The sequence below is a fragment of the Crinia signifera genome, chromosome 7 (assembly GCF_055691185.1).
Source record: "Crinia signifera chromosome 7, ASM5569118v1, whole genome shotgun sequence".
Lineage (NCBI taxonomy): Eukaryota > Metazoa > Chordata > Amphibia > Anura > Myobatrachidae > Crinia > Crinia signifera.
The window spans coordinates 1,716,829-1,736,584 of NC_139223.1; positions in this window are offsets into that span (position 1 = coordinate 1,716,829).

Consider the following 19,756-nt stretch of genomic DNA (forward strand, 5'->3'; position numbering starts at 1 on the left):
CACTACCTAGCGAGTGCTCCCATACACCTCATACTGCACCAACATAGCCCGAGGAGAGGAGTGGGGGGATCACTACCCAACGAGCGCTCCTATACACCTCATACTGCACCAACATAGCCCAAGGAGAGGAGCGGAAGGATCACTACCCAGCGAGCGCTCCCATAAACCTCATACTACACCAACATGGCCCCAGGAGAGGAGGGATCACTACCCAGCGAGCGCTCCCATACACCTCATACTGCACCAACATGGCCCCAGGAGAGGAGCGGGCGGGATCACTACCCAGCGAGTGCTCCCATACACCTCATACTGCACTAACATGGCCTGAGGAGAGGAGCGGGCGGGATCACTACCCAGCGAGCGCTCCCATACACCTCATACTGCAACAACATGGCCCGAGGAGAGGAGCGGGGGGGATCACTACCCAGCGAGCGCTCCCTTACACCGCATACTGCACCAACATGGCCCGAGGAGAGGAGGGATCACAATCGACCGAGCATGCTCTCCCATACACCTCATACTACACCAACATGGCCCGAGGTGAGGAGCGGAGGGATCACTACCCAGCCAGCGCTCCCATACACCTCATACTGCACCAACATGGCCCGAGGAGAGGAGCGGAGGGATCAATACCCACGAGCACTCCCACACACCTCATACTGCACCAACATGGCCCGCAGAGAGGAGGGATCACTACCCACTGAGCGTTCCCACACACCTCATACTGCACCAACATGGCCCGAGGAGAGGAGGGATCACTACCCAGAGAGTGCTCCCATACACCTCATACTACACCAACATGGCCTGAGGAGAGGATCGGAGGTGTCACTACCCAGCAAGCGCTCCCATACACCGCATACTGCACCAACATGGCCCTCAGTGGAATCACTACCCACTGAGCGTTCCCACACACCTCATACTGCACCAACATGGCCCGAGGAGAGGAGTGGGGGGATCACTACCTAGCGAGTGCTCCCATACACCTCATACTGCACCAACATAGCCCGAGGAGAGGAGTGGGGGGATCACTACCCAGCGAGCGCTCCCATACACCTCATACTGCAACAACATGGCCCGAGGAGAGGAGCGGGGGGGATCACTACCCAGCGAGCGCTCCCTTACACCGCATACTGCACCAACATGGCCCGCAGAGAGGAGGGATCACTACCCACTGAGCGTTCCCACACACCTCATACTGCACCAACATGGCCCGAGGAGAGGAGGGATCACTACCCAGAGAGTGCTCCCATACACCTCATACTACACCAACATGGCCTGAGGAGAGGAATGGGGGGGATCACTACCTAGCGAGTGCTCCCATACACCTCATACTGCACCAACATAGCCCGAGGAGAGGAGTGGGGGGATCACTACCCAACGAGCGCTCCTATACACCTCATACTGCACCAACATAGCCCAAGGAGAGGAGCGGAAGGATCACTACCCAGCGAGCGCTCCCATACACCTCATACTACACCAACATGGCCCCAGGAGAGGAGGGATCACTACCCAGCGAGCGCTCCCATACACCTCATACTGCACCAACATGGCCCCAGGAGAGGAGCGGGTGGGATCACTACCCAGCGAGTGCTCCCATACACCTCATACTGCACCAACATGGCCCGAAGAGAGGAGCGGGTGGGATCACTACCCAGCGAGCGCTCCCATACACCTCATACTGCACCAACACGACCCGGGGAAAGGAGCTGGGAGATCATTACCCACCGAGCGCTACCATATACCTCATATTGCACCAACATGGCCCGAGGAGAGGAGGGATCACTACCCACCGAGTGCTCCCATACACCTCATACTGCACCAACATGGCCCGAGGAGAGGAGGGATCACTACCCACCGAGTGCTCCCATACACCTCATACTGCACCAACATGGCCCGAGGAGAGGAGCGGAGGGATCAATACCCAACGAGCACTCCCACACACCTCATACTGCACCAACATGGCCCGCGGAGAGGAGGGATCACTACCCACTGAGCGTTCCCACACACCTCATACTGCACAAACATGGCCCGAGGAGAGGAGGGATCACTACCCACTGAGCGTTCCCACACACCTCATACTGCACAAACATGGCCCGAGGAGAGGAGGGATCACTACCCAGCGAGTGCTCCCATACACCTCATACTACAGTACACCAACATGGCCCGAGGTGAGGGGGGGGTCACAACCCAGCAAGCGTTCCCATACACCTCATACTACACCAACATGGCCCGAGGAGAGGAATGGGGGGGATCACTACCCAGCGAGCGCTCCCATACACCTCATACTACAACAACATGGCCCGAGGAGAGGAGGGATCACTACCCAGCGAGCGCTTCCATACACCTCATACTGCACCAACATAGCCCGAGGAGAGGAGTGGGGGGATCACTACCCAGCGAGCGCTCCTATACACCTCATACTGCACCAACATAGCCCAAGGAGAGGAGCGGAAGGATCACTACCCAGCGAGCGCTCCCATACACCTCATACTACACCAACATGGCCCTAGGAGAGGAGCGGAAGGATCACTACCCAGCGAGCGCTCCCATACACCTCATACTACACCAACATGGCCCGAGGTGAGGAGCGGAGGGATCACTACCCAGCCAGCGCTCCCATACACCTCATACTGCACCAACATGGCCCGAGGAGAGGAGCGGAGGGATCAATACCCACGAGCACTCCCACACACCTCATACTGCACTAACATGGCCCGCAGAGAGGAGGGATCACTACCCACTGAGCGTTCCCACACACCTCATACTGCACCAACATGGCCCGAGGAGAGGAGGGATCACTACCCAGAGAGTGCTCCCATACACCTCATACTACACCAACATGGCCTGAGGAGAGGAATGGGGGGGATCACTACCTAGCGAGTGCTCCCATACACCTCATACTGCACCAACATAGCCCGAGGAGAGGAGTGGGGGGATCACTAACCAACGAGCGCTCCTATACACCTCATACTGCACCAACATAGCCCAAGGAGAGGAGCGGAAGGATCACTACCCAGCGAGCGCTCCCATACACCTCATACTACACCAACATGGCCCCAGGAGAGGAGGGATCACTACCCAGCGAGCGCTCCCATACACCTCATACTGCACCAACATGGCCCCAGGAGAGGAGCGGGTGGGATCACTACCCAGCGAGTGCTCCCATACACCTCATACTGCACCAACATGGCCCCAGGAGAGGAGCGGGTGGGATCACTACCCAGCGAGCGCTCCCATACACCTCATACTGCACCAACACGACCCGGGGAAAGGAGCTGGGAGATCATTACCCACCGAGCGCTACCATATACCTCATACTGCACCAACATGGCCCGAGGAGAGGAGGGATCACTACCCACCGAGTGCTCCCATACACCTCATACTACACCAACATGGCCCGAGGAGAGGAGGGATCACTACCCACCGAGTGCTCCCATACACCTCATACTGCACCAACATGGCCCGAGGAGAGGAGCGGAGGGATCAATACCCAACGAGCACTCCCACACACCTCATACTGCACCAACATGGCCCGCGGAGAGGAGGGATCACTACCCACTGAGCGTTCCCACACACCTCATACTGCACAAACATGGCCCGAGGAGAGGAGGGATCACTACCCACTGAGCGTTCCCACACACCTCATACTGCACAAACATGGCCCGAGGAGAGGAGGCATCACTACCCAGCGAGTGCTCCCATACACCTCATACTACAGTACACCAACATGGCCCGAGGTGAGGGGGGGGTCACAACCCAGCAAGCGTTCCCATACACCTCATACTACACCAACATGGCCCGAGGAGAGGAATGGGGGGGATCACTACCCAGCGAGCGCTCCCATACACCTCATACTGCACCAACATAGCCCGAGGAGAGGAGTGGGGGGATCACTACCCAGCGAGCGCTCCTATACACCTCATACTGCACCAACATAGCCCAAGGAGAGGAGCGGAAGGATCACTACCCAGCGAGCGCTCCCATACACCTCATACCGCACCAACATGGCCCTAGGAGAGAAGCGGAAGGATCACTACCCAGCGAGCGCTCCCATACACCTCATACTACACCAACATGGCCCGAGGAGAGGAGGGATCACTACCCAGCGAGGGCTCCCATACACCTCATACTGCACCAACATGGCCCCAAGAGAGGAGCGGGCGGGATCACTACCCAGCGAGCGCTCCCATACACCTCATACTGCACCAACATGGCCTGAGGAGAGGAGCGGGGGGATCACTACCCAGCGAGCGCTCCCATACACCTCATACTGCACCAACATGGCCCGAGGAGAGGAGCAGAGGGATCACTACCCAGCGAGCGCTACCATACACCTCACACTGCACTAACATGGCCCGAGGAGAGGAGCGGGGGGATCACTACCCAGCGAGCACTCCCATACACCTCATACTACACCAACATGGCCCGAGGAGAGGAGCAGAGGGATCACTACCCAGCGAGCACTTCCATACACCTCATACTACACCAACATGGCCCGAGGAGAGGAGGGATCACTACCCAGCGAGCGCTCCCATACACCTCATACCGCACCAACATGGCCCGAGGAGAGGAGCGGAGGGATCACTACCCAGCGAGCGCTACCATACACCTCACACTGCACTAACATGGCCCGAGGAGAGGAGGGATCACTACCCAGCGAGCGCTCCCATACACCTCATACCGCACCAACATGGCCCGAGGAGAGGAGTGGGGGGATCACTACCCAGCGAGCGCTCCTATACACCTCATACTGCACCAACATAGCCCAAGGAGAGGAGCGGAAGGATCACTACCCAGCGAGCGCTCCCATACACCTCATACTACACCAACATGGCCCCAGGAGAGGAGCGGAGGGATCACTACCCAGCGAGCGCTCCCATACACCTCATACTACACCAACATGGCCCGAGGAGAGGAGGGATCACTACCCAGCGAGCGCTCCCATACACCTCATACTGCACCAACATGGCCCCAAGAGAGGAGCGGGCGGGATCACTACCCAGCGAGCGCTCCCATACACCTCATACTGCACCAACATGGCCTGAGGAGAGGAGCGGGGGGATCACTACCCAGCGAGCGCTCCCATACACCTCATACTGCACCAACATGGCCCGAGGAGAGGAGCAGAGGGATCACTACCCAGCGAGCGCTACCATACACCTCACACTGCACTAACATGGCTCGAGGAGAGGAGGGATCACTACCCAGCGAGCGCTCCCATACACCTCATACCGCACCAACATGGCCCGAGGAGAGGAGCGGAGGGATCACTACCCAGCGAGCGCTCCTATACACCTCATACTGCACCAACATGGCCAGAGGAGAGGAGGGATCACTACCCAGTGAGCTCTCCCATACACCTCATACTGCACCAACATGGCCCGAGGAGAGGAGGGATCACTACCCAGCGAGCGCTCCCATACACCTCATACCGCACCAACATGGCCAGAGGAGAGGAGGGATCACTACCCAGTGAGCTCTCCCATACACCTCATACTGCACCAACATGGCCAGAGGAGAGGAGGGATCACTACCCAGTGAGCTCTCCCATACACCTCATACTGCACCAACATGGCCCGAGGAGAGGAGGGATCACTACCCAGCGAGCGCTCCCATACACCTCATACCGCACCAACATGGCCCGAGGAGAGGAGCGGAGGGATCACTACCCAGCGAGCGCTCCTATACACCTCATACTACAACAACATGGCCAGAGGAGAGGAGGAGGGATCACTACCCACGAGTGCTCCCATACACCGCATACTACACCAACATGGCCCGAGGAGAGCAGCGATCACTACTCTCAGGACGCGTGTAATACAGACAGTCCCGGCGTCCCCTCACTCTCAGGACGCGTGTAATACAGGCAGTCCAGGCGTCCCCTCACTCTCAGGACGCATGTAATACAGACAGTCTTGGCGTCCCCTCACTCTCAGGACGCGTGTAATACAGACCAGGGCCGTTTCTAGACAATTTAGCTACCAGGGCGAAGAAATCAAGATGCGCCCCCCCCGCCCCCCCCAAAAAAAAAAAAAAAAACATGGTATCATAGAAATTGTGCGCGCCGGTAGCGCGCCGAAATAGGGGGTGTGGCTTAATTTTAAAAGGGGTGTGGCTTAATATAAGGCTTGGTCTAGCAGGAAAACAATTACCTTATATCACACTTTTGCAACCTGCATGACCAGACATTGGTTACTGCAGGAATTGTTATTGTCCTCCCGCACTTAAGTTGGCGGGCTGAGGGCCACACAGTGACCTAGTACGCCTCACAGATCAAGGCCAAACAATGACAGGCTACTTAAATCATTATACACTATTTATCCGTGATGACAATTACCCATTACGCCGTACACTGATATGACGATTACATATTACGCCGCACACCGTGATGACAATTACACATTATGTCGCACACCGTGATGACAATTATACATTACGCCGCACACCATGATGCCCATTAGACCCCACAATGTGATGGCAATTACACAATACTCCCCACATCGTAATGCCCATTACACATTATGCCCCATGTGCCGCTGCCGCACAACTGATAGCGTTTACTAATATGCCCCCACAGTGCCAGCTATGCCCCCACAGTGCCACAAATATATGCCCCCACAGTGCCACAAATATATGCCCCCACAGTGCCACAAATAAATGCCCCCACAGTGCCACAAATAAATGCCCCCACAGTGCCACAAACAAATGCCCCCACAGCGCCACAAATAAATGCCCCCACAGTGCCACAAATAAATGCCCCCACAGTGCCACAAATATATGCCCCCACAGTGCCACAAATATATGCCCCCAGTGCCACACATATGCCCCCACAGTGCCACAAATATATGCCCCCACAGTGCCAGATGTGCCCCCACAGCGCCACACATATGCCCCCAGTGACACAAATATATGCCCCCACAGTGCCAGATGTGCCCCCACAGCGCCACACATATGCCCCCACAGTGACACAAATATATGCCCGCACAGTGACACAAATAAATGCCCCCACAGTGCCACAAATAAATGCCCCCACAGTGCCACAAATAAATGCCCCCACAGTGCCACAAATAAATGCCCCCACAGTGCCACAAATAAATGCCCCCACAGTGCCACAAATAAATGCCCCCACAGTGCCACAAATAAATGCCCCCACAGTGCCACAAATAAATGCCCCCACAGTGCCACAAATAAATGCCCCCACAGTGCCACAAATATTTGCCCCCACAGTGACACAAATGTATGCCCCCACAGTGCCACACATATGCCCCCACAGTGCCACAAATATATGCCCCCACAGTGCCAGATGTGCCCCCACAGCGCCACACATATGCCCCCACAGTGACACAAATATATGCCCCCACAGTGCCAGATGTGCCCCCACAGTGCCAGATGTGCCCCCACAGCGCCACACATATGCCCCCACAGTGACACAAATATATGCCCCCACAATGCCAAACTCACTTTTTCTCTCCCTCTGCTGCCTCTGCTGCCGCTGCTTCCGCTGCTTCCGAGGGGAGGGGAGCGCATCGTGCCTCTTTCCTTCCCCTTCAGTGTGTGTACCTGAGCTGAGCCGTCAGCCATTCATACCTCGCGCCCGAGCTCTGATTGGCTGACAGCGGCAGCCCAGTGACGTGAGCGAGGGGAAGGTGAGACGCACAATGCGTTCCCCTCCCCTTTCCAGGGAAATCTCAGCCTCCGCTTATGCACTGTCGTGCGTGGAGTCGGACCGGCCGTGGACACAGAGCGGCGGAGGAGGAGGCGGCGGCTACAGCGGCGTTAGCGGCATTGGGGGAGACTGCAAGGCGCCCTGGCTGTTTCAGAGGCGGACAAGCCGTGCGGCGCCCCGGGCTGCTGCACGGCTTGTCCGCCTCTAGAAACGGCCCTGATACAGACAGTCCCGGCGTCCCCTCACTCTCAGGACGTGTGTAATACAGACAGTCCCGGCGTCCCCTCACTCTGAGGACACGTGTGATACAGACAGTCCCGGCGTCCCCTCACTCTCAGGACACGTGTAATACAGACAGTCCCGGCGTCCCCTCACTCTCAGGACACGTGTGATACAGACAGTCCCGGCGTCCCCTCACTCTCAGGACGCGTGTAATACAGACAGTCCCGGCGTCCCCTCACTCTCAGGACGTGTGTAATACAGACAGTCCCGGCGTCCCCTCACTCTCAGGACGTGTGTAATACAGACAGTCCCGGCGTCCCCTCACTCTGAGGACACGTGTGATACAGACAGTCCCGGCGTCCCCTCACTCTCAGGACACGTGTAATACAGACAGTCCCGGCGTCCCCTCACTCTCAGGACACGTGTGATACAGACAGTCCCGGCGTCCCCTCACTCTCCAGACACATGTAATACAGACAGTCCCGGCATCCCCTCACTCTAAGGACACATGTAATACAGACAGTCCCGGCGTCCCCTCACTCTCAGGACACGTGTAATACAGACAGTCCCGGCATCCCCTCACTCTGAGGACACGTGTCGTACCGACAGTTCCCTACACTCAGGACGCGTGTAATACAGACAGTCCCGGCGTCCCCTCACTCTCAGGACGCGTGTAATACAGGCATTCCCGGCGTCCCCTCACTCTCAGGACGCGTGTAATACAGACAGTCCCGGCGTCCCCTCACTCTCAGGACACGTGTAATACAGACAGTCCCGGCGTCCCCTCACTCTCAGTACACGTGTAATACAGACAGTCCCAGCGTCCCCTCACTCTCAGGACGCGTGTAATACAGACAGTCCCGGCGTCCCCTCACTCTCAGGACACGTGTAATACAGACAGTCCCGGCGTCCCCTCACTCTCAGTACACGTGTAATACAGACAGTCCCAGCGTCCCCTCACTCTCAGTACACGTGTAATACAGACAGTCCCGGCGTCCCCTCACTCTCAGGACGCATGTAATACAGACAGTCCGGCGTCCCCTCACTCTCAGGACGCGTGTAATACAGACAGTCCCGGCGTCCCCTCACTCTCAGGACGCGTGTAATACAGACAGTCCCGGCGTCCCCTCACTCTCAGGACGCATGTAATACAGACAGTCCGGCGTCCCCTCACTCTCAGGACGCGTGTAATACAGACAGTCCCGGCGTCCCCTCACTCTCAGGACGCGTGTAATACAGACAGTCCCGGCGTCCCCTCACTCTCAGGACGCGTGTAATACAGACAGTCCCGGCGTCCCCTTACTCTCAGGACGCGTGTAATACAGACTGTCCCGGCGTCCCCTCACTCTCAGGACGCGTGTAATACAGACAGTCCCGGCGTCCCCTCACTCTCAGGACGCGTGTAATACAGACAGTCCCGGCGTCCCCTCACTCTGAGGACACGTGTGATACAGACAGTCCCGGCGTCCCCTCACTCTCAGGACACGTGTAATACAGACAGTCCCGGCGTCCCCTCACTCTCAGGACACGTGTGATACAGACAGTCCCGGCGTCCCCTCACTCTCCGGACACATGTAATACAGACAGTCCCGGCATCCCCTCACTCTAAGGACACATGTAATACAGACAGTCCCGGCGTCCCCTCACTCTCAGGACACGTGTAATACAGACAGTCCCGGCATCCCCTCACTCTGAGGACACGTGTCGTACCGACAGTCCCCTACACTCAGGAGGCGTGTAATACAGACAGTCCCGGCGTCCCCTCACTCTCAGGACGCGTGTAATACAGGCATTCCCGGCGTCCCCTCACTCTCAGGACGCGTGTAATACAGACAGTCCCGGCGTCCCCTCACTCTCAGGACGCGTGTAATACAGACAGTCCCGGCGTCCCCTCACTCTCAGTACACGTGTAATACAGACAGTCCCGGCGTCCCCTCACTCTCAGGACGCGTGTAATACAGACAGTCCCGGCGTCCCCTCACTCTCAGGACGCGTGTAATACAGACAGTCCCGGCGTCCCCTCACTCTCAGGACGCGTGTAATACAGACAGTCCCGGCGTCCCCTTACTCTCAGGACGCGTGTAATACAGACAGTCCTGGCGTCCCCTCACTCTCAGTACGCGTGTAATACAGACAGTTCCGGCGTCCCCCACTCTCAGGACTCATGTAATACAGACAGTCCGGCGTCCCCTCACTCTCAGGACGCGTGTAATACAGACAGTCCCGGCGTCCCCTCACTCTCAGGACGCGTGTAATACAGACAGTCCCGGCGTCCCCTCACTCTCAGGATGCGTGTAATACAGACAGTCCCGGCGTCCCCTTACTCTCAGGACGCGTGTAATACAGACAGTCCCGGCGTCCCCTCACTCTCAGGACGCGTGTAATACAGACAGTCCCGGCATCCCCTCACTCTCCGGACGCGTGTAATACAGACAGTCCCGGCGTCCCCTCACTCTCAGGACACGTGTAATACAGACAGTCCTGGTGTCCCCTTACTCTCAGGACACGTGTAATACAGACTGTCCCGGCGTCCCCTCACTCTCAGGACTGTAGTGTCTAGTTCACATGCAGTTTTGGTAATTTTCCCACCATGCACTGGTTCCACGTATACCTGAAGGGGGAATATTAATCGTACCGACAGTCCCCTACTCTCAGGACGCGTGTAATACAGACAGTCCCGGCGTCCCCTCACTCTCAGGATGCGTGTCATACAGGCATTCCCGGCGTCCCCTCACTCTCAGGACGCGTGTAATACAGACAGTCCCGGCGTCTTCTCACTCTCAGGACGCGTGTAATACAGACAGTCCCGCCGTCCCCTCACTCTCAGTACGCGTGTAATACAGACAGTCCTGGCGTCCCCTCACTCTCAGGAAACGTGTAATACAGACAGTCCCGGCGTCCCCTCACTCTCAGCACGTGTGTAATACAGACAGTCCCGGCGTCCCCTCACTCTCAGGATGCGTGTAATACAGACAGTCCCGGCGTCCCCTCACTCTCAGGACGCGTGTAATACAGACAGTCCCGGCGTCCCCTCACTCTGAGGACACGTGATACAGACTGTCCCGGCGTCCCCTTACTCTCAGGACACGTGTGATACAGACAGTCCCGGCGTCTCCTCACTCTCAGGACACGTGTGTTACAAACAGTCCCGGCATCCCCTCACTCTCCAGACACATGTAATACAGACAGTCCCAGCGTCCCCTCACTCTCAGGACACGTATAATACAGACAGTCCCGGTGTCCCCTCACTCTCAGGACACGTATAATACAGACAGTCCCGGCGTCCCCTCACTCTCAGGACACGTGTAATACAGACAGTCCCGGCGTCCCCTCACTCTCAGGACATGTGTAATACAGACAGTCCCGGCGTCCCCTCACTCTCAGGACACGTGAAATACAGACAGTCCCGGCGTCCCCTCACTCTCAGGACACGTGTAATACAGACAGTCCCCTACTCTCAGGACGCGTGTAATACAGACAGTCCCGGCGTCCCCTCACTCTCAGGACGCGTGTAATACAGGCATTCCCGGCGTCCCCTCACTCTCAGGACGCGTGTAATACAGACAGTCCCGGCGTCCCCTCACTCTCAGGACGCGTGTAATACAGACAGTCCCGGCGTCCCCTCACTCTCAGTACACGTGTAATACAGACAGTCCCGGCGTCCCCTCACTCTCAGGACGCATGTAATACAGACAGTCCGGCGTCCCCTCACTCTCAGGACGTGTGTAATACAGACAGTCCCGGCGTCCCCTCACTCTCAGGACGCGTGTAATACAGACAGTCCCGGCGTCCCCTTACTCTCAGGACGCGTGTAATACAGACAGTCCCGGCGTCTCCTCACTCTCAGTACGCGTGTAATACAGACAGTTCCGGCGTCCCCCACTCTCAGGACGCATGTAATACAGACAGTCCGGCGTCCCCTCACTCTCAGGAGGCGTGTAATACAGACAGTCCCGGCGTCCCCTCATTCTCAGGACACGTGTAATACAGACAGTCCCGGCGTCCCCTCACTCTCAGGATGCGTGTAATACAGACAGTCCCGGCGTCCCCTTACTCTCAGGACGCGTGTAATACAGACAGTCCCGGCGTCCCCTCACTCTCAGGACGCGTGTAATACAGACAGTCCCAGCGTCCCCTCACTCTCCGGACGCGTGTAATACAGACAGTCCCGGCGTCCCCTCACTCTCAGGACACGTGTAATACAGACAGTCCCGGTGTCCCCTCACTCTCAGGACACGTGTAATACAGACTGTCCCGGCGTCCCCTCACTCTCAGGACGGTAGTGTCTAGTTCACATGCAGTTTTGGTAATTTTCCCACCATGCACTGGTTCCACGTATACCTGAAGGGGGAATATAAATCGTACCGACAGTCCCCTACTCTCAGGAAGCATGTAATACAGACAGTCCCGGCGTCCCCTCACTCTCAGGACGCGTGTAATACAGGCATTCCAGGAGTCCCCTCACTCTCAGGACGCGTGTAATACAGACAGTCCCGGCGTCCCCTCACTCTCAGGATGCGTGTAATACAGGCATTCCCGGCGTCCCCTCACTCTCAGGACGCGTGTAATACAGACAGTCCCGGCGTCCCCTCACTCTCAGGACGCGTGTAATACAGACAGTCCCGCCGTCCCCTCACTCTCAGGACATGTGTAATACAGACAGTCCCGGTGTCCCCTCACTCTCAGGACGCGTGTAATACAGACAGTCCCGGCGTCCCCTCACTCTCAGTACACGTGTAATACAGACAGTCCCGGCGTCCCCTCACTCTCAGGACGCATGTAATACAGACAGTCCGGCGTCCCCTCACTCTCAGGACGCGTGTAATACAGACAGTCCCGGCATCCCCTCACTCTCAGGACGCGTGTAATACAGACAGTCCCGGCGTCCCCTCACTCTCAGGACGCGTGTAATACAGACAGTCCCGGCGTCCCATTACTCTCAGGACGCGTGTAATACAGACAGTCCCGGCGTCCCCTCACTCTCCGGACGCGTGTAATACAGACAGTCCCGGCGTCCCCTCACTCTCAGGACACGTGTAATACAGACAGTCCTGGTGTCCACTCACTCTCAGGACACGTGTAATACAGACTGTCCCGGCGTCCCCTCACTCTCAGGACGGTAGTGTCTAGTTCACATGCAGTTTTGGTAATTTTCCCACCATGCACTGGTTCCACGTATACCTGAAGGGGGAATATAAATCGTACCGACAGTCCCCTACTCTCAGGACGCGTGTAATACAGACAGTCCCGGCGTCCCCTCACTCTCAGGACGCGTGTAATACAGGCATTCCCGGCGTCCCCTCACTCTCAGGACGCGTGTAATAAAGACAGTCCCGGCGTCCCCTCACTCTCAGGACGCGTGTAATACAGACAGTCCCGCCGTCCCCTCACTCTCAGGGCACGTGTAATACAGACAGTCCCGGCATCCCCTCACTCTCAGGACGCGTGTAATACAGACAGTCCCGCCGTCCCCTTACTCTCAGGACGCGTGTAATACAGGCATTCCCGGCGTCCCCTCACTCTCAGAACACGTGTAATACAGACAGTCCCGGCGTCCCCTCACTCTCAGGACACGTGTAATACAGACAGTCCCAGGGTCCCCTCACTCCAAGGACACATGTAATACAGACAGTCCCGGTGTCCTCTCACACTCCGGACACGTGTAATACAGACAGTCCCGGCGTCCCCTCACTCTCAGTAAACGTGTAATACAGACAGTCCCGGTGTCAGCTCACTCTCAGAACACGTGTAATACAGACAGTCCCGGTGTCCCCTCACTCTCAGGACACGTGTAATACAGACAGTCCCAGGGTCCCCTCACTCCAAGGACACATGTAATACAGACAGTCCCGGTGTCCTCTCACACTCCGGACACGTGTAATACAGACAGTCCCGGCGTCCCCTCACTCTCTCTAGACACGTGTAATACAGACAGTCCCGGCATCCCCTCACTCTGAGGACACGTGTCGTACCGACAGTCCCCTACCCTCAGGACGCGTGTAATACAGACAGTCCCGGCGTCCCCTCACTCTCAGGACGCGTGTAATACAAACAGTCCCGGCGTCCCCTCACTCTGAGGACACATGTAATACAGAAAGTCCCGGCGTCCACTCACTCTCAGGACATAGGTAATACAGACAGTCCCGGTGTCCTCTCACACTCCGAACACGTGTATTACAGACAGTCCCGGCGTCCCCTCACTCTCAGGACACGTGTAATACAGACAGTCCCGGCGTCCCCTCACTCTCAGGACACGTGTGATACAGACAGTCCCGGCGTCCCCTCACTCTCTCTAGACACGTGTAATACAGACAGTCCCGGCATCCCCTCACTCTGAGGACACGTGTCGTACCGACAGTCCCCTACTCTCAGGACGTGTGTAATACAGACAGTCCCGGCGTCCCCTCACTCTCAGGACGCGTGTAATACAGGCAGTCCAGGCGTCCCCTCACTCTCAGGACGCATGTAATACAGACAGTCCCGGCGTCCCCTCACTCTCAGGACGCGTGTAATACAGACAGTCCCGGCGTCCCCTCTCTCTCAGGACGTGTGTAATACAGACAGTCCCGGCGTCCCCTCACTCTCAGGACGCGTGTAATACAGACAGTCCCGGCGTCCCCTCACTCTGAGGACACGTGTGATACAGACAGTCCCGGCGTCCCCTCACTCTCAGGACACGTGTAATACAGACAGTCCCGGCGTCCCCTCACTCTCAGGACACGTGTGATACAGACAGTCCCGGCGTCCCCTCACTCTCCGGACACATGTAATACAGACAGTCCCGGCATCCCCTCACTCTAAGGACACATGTTATACAGACAGTCCCGGCGTCCCCTCACTCTCAGGACACAGGTAATACAGACAGTCCCGGTGTCCTCTCACACTCCGAACACGTGTAATACAGACAGTCCCAGCGTCCCCTCACTCTCTCTAGACACGTGTAATACAGACAGTACCGGCATCCCCTCATTTTGAGGACACGTGTCGTACCGACAGTCCCCTACTCTCAGGACGCGTGTAATACAGGCAGCCCCCTCACTCTCAGGACGCGTGTAATACAGACAGTCCCGGCGTCCCCTCACTCTCAGGACGCGTGTAATACAGACAGTCCCGGCGTCCCGTCACTCTCAGTACGCCTGTAATACAGACAGTCCCGGTGTCCCCTCACTATCAGGACGCGTGTAATACAGACAGTCCGGCGTCCCCTCACTCTCAGGACACGTGTAATACAGACAGTCCCGGCGTCCCCTCACTCTCAGCACGTGTGTAATACAGACAGTCCCGGCATCCCCTCACTCTCAGGATGCGTGTAATACAGACAGTCCCGGCGTCCCCTCACTCTCAGGACGCGTGTAATACAGACAGTCCCGGCGTCCCCTCACTCTCAGGACGCGTGTAATACAGACAGTCCCGGCGTCCCCTCACTCTCAGGACGCGTGTAATACAGACAGTCCCGGCGTCCCCTTACTCTCAGGACGCGTGTAATACAGACAGTCCCGGCGTCCCCTCACTCTCCGGACGCGTGTAATACAGACAGTCCCGGCGTCCCCTCACTCTCAGGACACGTGTAATACAGACAGTCCTGGTGTCCCCTCACTCTCAGGACACGTGTAATACAGACTGTCCCGGCGTCCCCTCACTCTCAGGACGGTAGTGTCTAGTTCACATGCAGTTTTGGTAATTTTCCCACCATGCACTGGTTCCACGTATACCTGAAGGGGGAATATAAATCGTACCGACAGTCCCCTACTCTCAGGACGCATGTAATACAGACAGTCCTGGCGTCCCCTCACTCTCAGGACGCGTGTAATACAGGCATTCCCGGCGTCCCCTCACTCTCAGGACACGTGTAATACAGACAGTCCCGGCGTCCCCTCACTCTCAGGACGCGTGTAATACAGACAGTCCCGCCGTCCCCTCACTCTCAGGGCACGTGTAATACAGACAGTCCCGGCGTCCCCTCACTCTCAGGACGCGTGTAATACAGACAGTCCCGCCGTCCCCTCACTCTCAGGACGCGTGTAATACAGGCATTCCCGGCGTCCCCTCACTCTCAGAACACGTGTAATACAGACAGTCCCGGTGTCCCCTCACTCTCAGGACACGTGTAATACAGACAGTCCCAGGGTCCCCTCACTCCAAGGACACATGTAATACAGACAGTCCCGGCGTCCCCTCACTCTCTCTAGACACGTGTAATACAGACAGTCCCGGCATCCCCTTACTCTGAGGACACGTGTCGTACCGACAGTCCCCTACCCTCAGGACGCGTGTAATACAGACAGTCCCGGCGTCCCCTCACTCTCAGGACGCGTGTAATACAAACAGTCCCGGCGTCCCCTCACTCTGAGGACACATGTAATACAGAAAGTCCCGGCGTCCCCTCACTCTCAGGACATAGGTAATACAGACAGTCCCGGTGTCCTCTCACACTCCGAACACGTGTATTACAGACAGTCCCGGCGTCCCCTCACTCTCTCTAGACACGTGTAATACAGACAGTCCCGGCATCCCCTCACTCTGAGGACACGTGTCGTACCGACAGTCCCCTACCCTCAGGACGCGTGTAATACAGACAGTCCCGGCGTCCCCTCACTCTCAGGACGCGTGTAATACAAACAGTCCCGGCGTCCCCTCACTCTGAGGACACATGTAATACAGAAAGTCCCGGCGTCCACTCACTCTCAGGACATAGGTAATACAGACAGTCCCGGTGTCCTCTCACACTCCGAACACGTGTATTACAGACAGTCCCGGCGTCCCCTCACTCTCAGGACACGTGTAATACAGACAGTCCCGGCGTCCCCTCACTCTCAGGACACGTGTGATACAGACAGTCCCGGCGTCCCCTCACTCTCTCTAGACACGTGTAATACAGACAGTCCCGGCATCCCCTCACTCTGAGGACACGTGTCGTACCGACAGTCCCCTACTCTCAGGACGTGTGTAATACAGACAGTCCCGGCGTCCCCTCACTCTCAGGACGCGTGTAATACAGGCAGTCCAGGCGTCCCCTCACTCTCAGGACGCATGTAATACAGACAGTCCCGGCGTCCCCTCACTCTCAGGACGCGTGTAATACAGACAGTCCCGGCGTCCCCTCTCTCTCAGGACGTGTGTAATACAGACAGTCCCGGCGTCCCCTCACTCTCAGGACGCGTGTAATACAGACAGTCCCGGCGTCCCCTCACTCTGAGGACACGTGTGATACAGACAGTCCCGGCGTCCCCTCACTCTCAGGACACGTGTAATACAGACAGTCCCGGCGTCCCCTCACTCTCAGGACACGTGTGATACAGACAGTCCCGGCGTCCCCTCACTCTCCGGACACATGTAATACAGACAGTCCCGGCATCCCCTCACTCTAAGGACACATGTTATACAGACAGTCCCGGCGTCCCCTCACTCTCAGGACACAGGTAATACAGACAGTCCCGGTGTCCTCTCACACTCCGAACACGTGTAATACAGACAGTCCCAGCGTCCCCTCACTCTCTCTAGACACGTGTAATACAGACAGTACCGGCATCCCCTCATTTTGAGGACACGTGTCGTACCGACAGTCCCCTACTCTCAGGACGCGTGTAATACAGGCAGCCCCCTCACTCTCAGGACGCGTGTAATACAGACAGTCCCGGCGTCCCCTCACTCTCAGGACGCGTGTAATACAGACAGTCCCGGCGTCCCGTCACTCTCAGTACGCCTGTAATACAGACAGTCCCGGTGTCCCCTCACTATCAGGACGCGTGTAATACAGACAGTCCGGCGTCCCCTCACTCTCAGGACACGTGTAATACAGACAGTCCCGGCGTCCCCTCACTCTCAGCACGTGTGTAATACAGACAGTCCCGGCATCCCCTCACTCTCAGGATGCGTGTAATACAGACAGTCCCGGCGTCCCCTCACTCTCAGGACGCGTGTAATACAGACAGTCCCGGCGTCCCCTCACTCTCAGGACGCGTGTAATACAGACAGTCCCGGCGTCCCCTCACTCTCAGGACGCGTGTAATACAGACAGTCCCGGCGTCCCCTTACTCTCAGGACGCGTGTAATACAGACAGTCCCGGCGTCCCCTCACTCTCCGGACGCGTGTAATACAGACAGTCCCGGCGTCCCCTCACTCTCAGGACACGTGTAATACAGACAGTCCTGGTGTCCCCTCACTCTCAGGACACGTGTAATACAGACTGTCCCGGCGTCCCCTCACTCTCAGGACGGTAGTGTCTAGTTCACATGCAGTTTTGGTAATTTTCCCACCATGCACTGGTTCCACGTATACCTGAAGGGGGAATATAAATCGTACCGACAGTCCCCTACTCTCAGGACGCATGTAATACAGACAGTCCTGGCGTCCCCTCACTCTCAGGACGCGTGTAATACAGGCATTCCCGGCGTCCCCTCACTCTCAGGACACGTGTAATACAGACAGTCCCGGCGTCCCCTCACTCTCAGGACGCGTGTAATACAGACAGTCCCGCCGTCCCCTCACTCTCAGGGCACGTGTAATACAGACAGTCCCGGCGTCCCCTCACTCTCAGGACGCGTGTAATACAGACAGTCCCGCCGTCCCCTCACTCTCAGGACGCGTGTAATACAGGCATTCCCGGCGTCCCCTCACTCTCAGAACACGTGTAATACAGACAGTCCCGGTGTCCCCTCACTCTCAGGACACGTGTAATACAGACAGTCCCAGGGTCCCCTCACTCCAAGGACACATGTAATACAGACAGTCCCGGCGTCCCCTCACTCTCTCTAGACACGTGTAATACAGACAGTCCCGGCATCCCCTTACTCTGAGGACACGTGTCGTACCGACAGTCCCCTACCCTCAGGACGCGTGTAATACAGACAGTCCCGGCGTCCCCTCACTCTCAGGACGCGTGTAATACAAACAGTCCCGGCGTCCCCTCACTCTGAGGACACATGTAATACAGAAAGTCCCGGCGTCCCCTCACTCTCAGGACATAGGTAATACAGACAGTCCCGGTGTCCTCTCACACTCCGAACACGTGTATTACAGACAGTCCCGGCGTCCCCTCACTCTCTCTAGACACGTGTAATACAGACAGTCCCGGCATCCCCTCACTCTGAGGACACGTGTCGTACCGACAGTCCCCTACTCTCAGGACGTGTGTAATACAGACAGTCCCGGCGTCCCCTCACTCTCAGGACGCGTGTAATACAGGCAGTCCAGGCGTCCCCTCACTCTCAGGACGCATGTAATACAGACAGTCCCGGCGTCCCCTCACTCTCAGGACGCGTGTAATACAGACAGTCCCGGCGTCCCCTCACTCTGAGGACACGTGTGATACAGACAGTCCCGGCGTCCCCTCACTCTCAGGACACGTGTAATACAGACAGTCCCGGCGTCCCCTCACTCTCAGGACACGTGTGATACAGACAGTCCCGGCGTCCCCTCACTCTCCGGACACATGTAATACAGACAGTCCCGGCGTCCCCTCACTCTCAGGACGCGTGTAATACAGGCATTTCCGGCGTCCCCTCACTCTCAGGACGCGTGTAATACAGACAGTCCCAGCGTCCCCTCACTCTCAGGACGCGTGTAATACAGACAGTCCCGCCGTCCCCTCACTCTCAGTACGCGTGTAATACAGACAGTCCCGGCGTCCCCTCACTCTCAGGACGCATGTAATACAGACAGTCCGGCGTCCCCTCACTCTCAGGACGCGTGTAATACAGACAGTCCCGGCGTCCCCTCACTCTCAGGACGCGTGTAATACAGACAGTCCCGGCGTCCCCTCACTCTCAGGAGGCGTGTAATACAGACAGTCCCAGCGTCCCCTTGCTCTCAGGACACGTGTAATACAGACAGTCCCGGCGTCCCCTCACTCTCAGGACGCTTGTAAT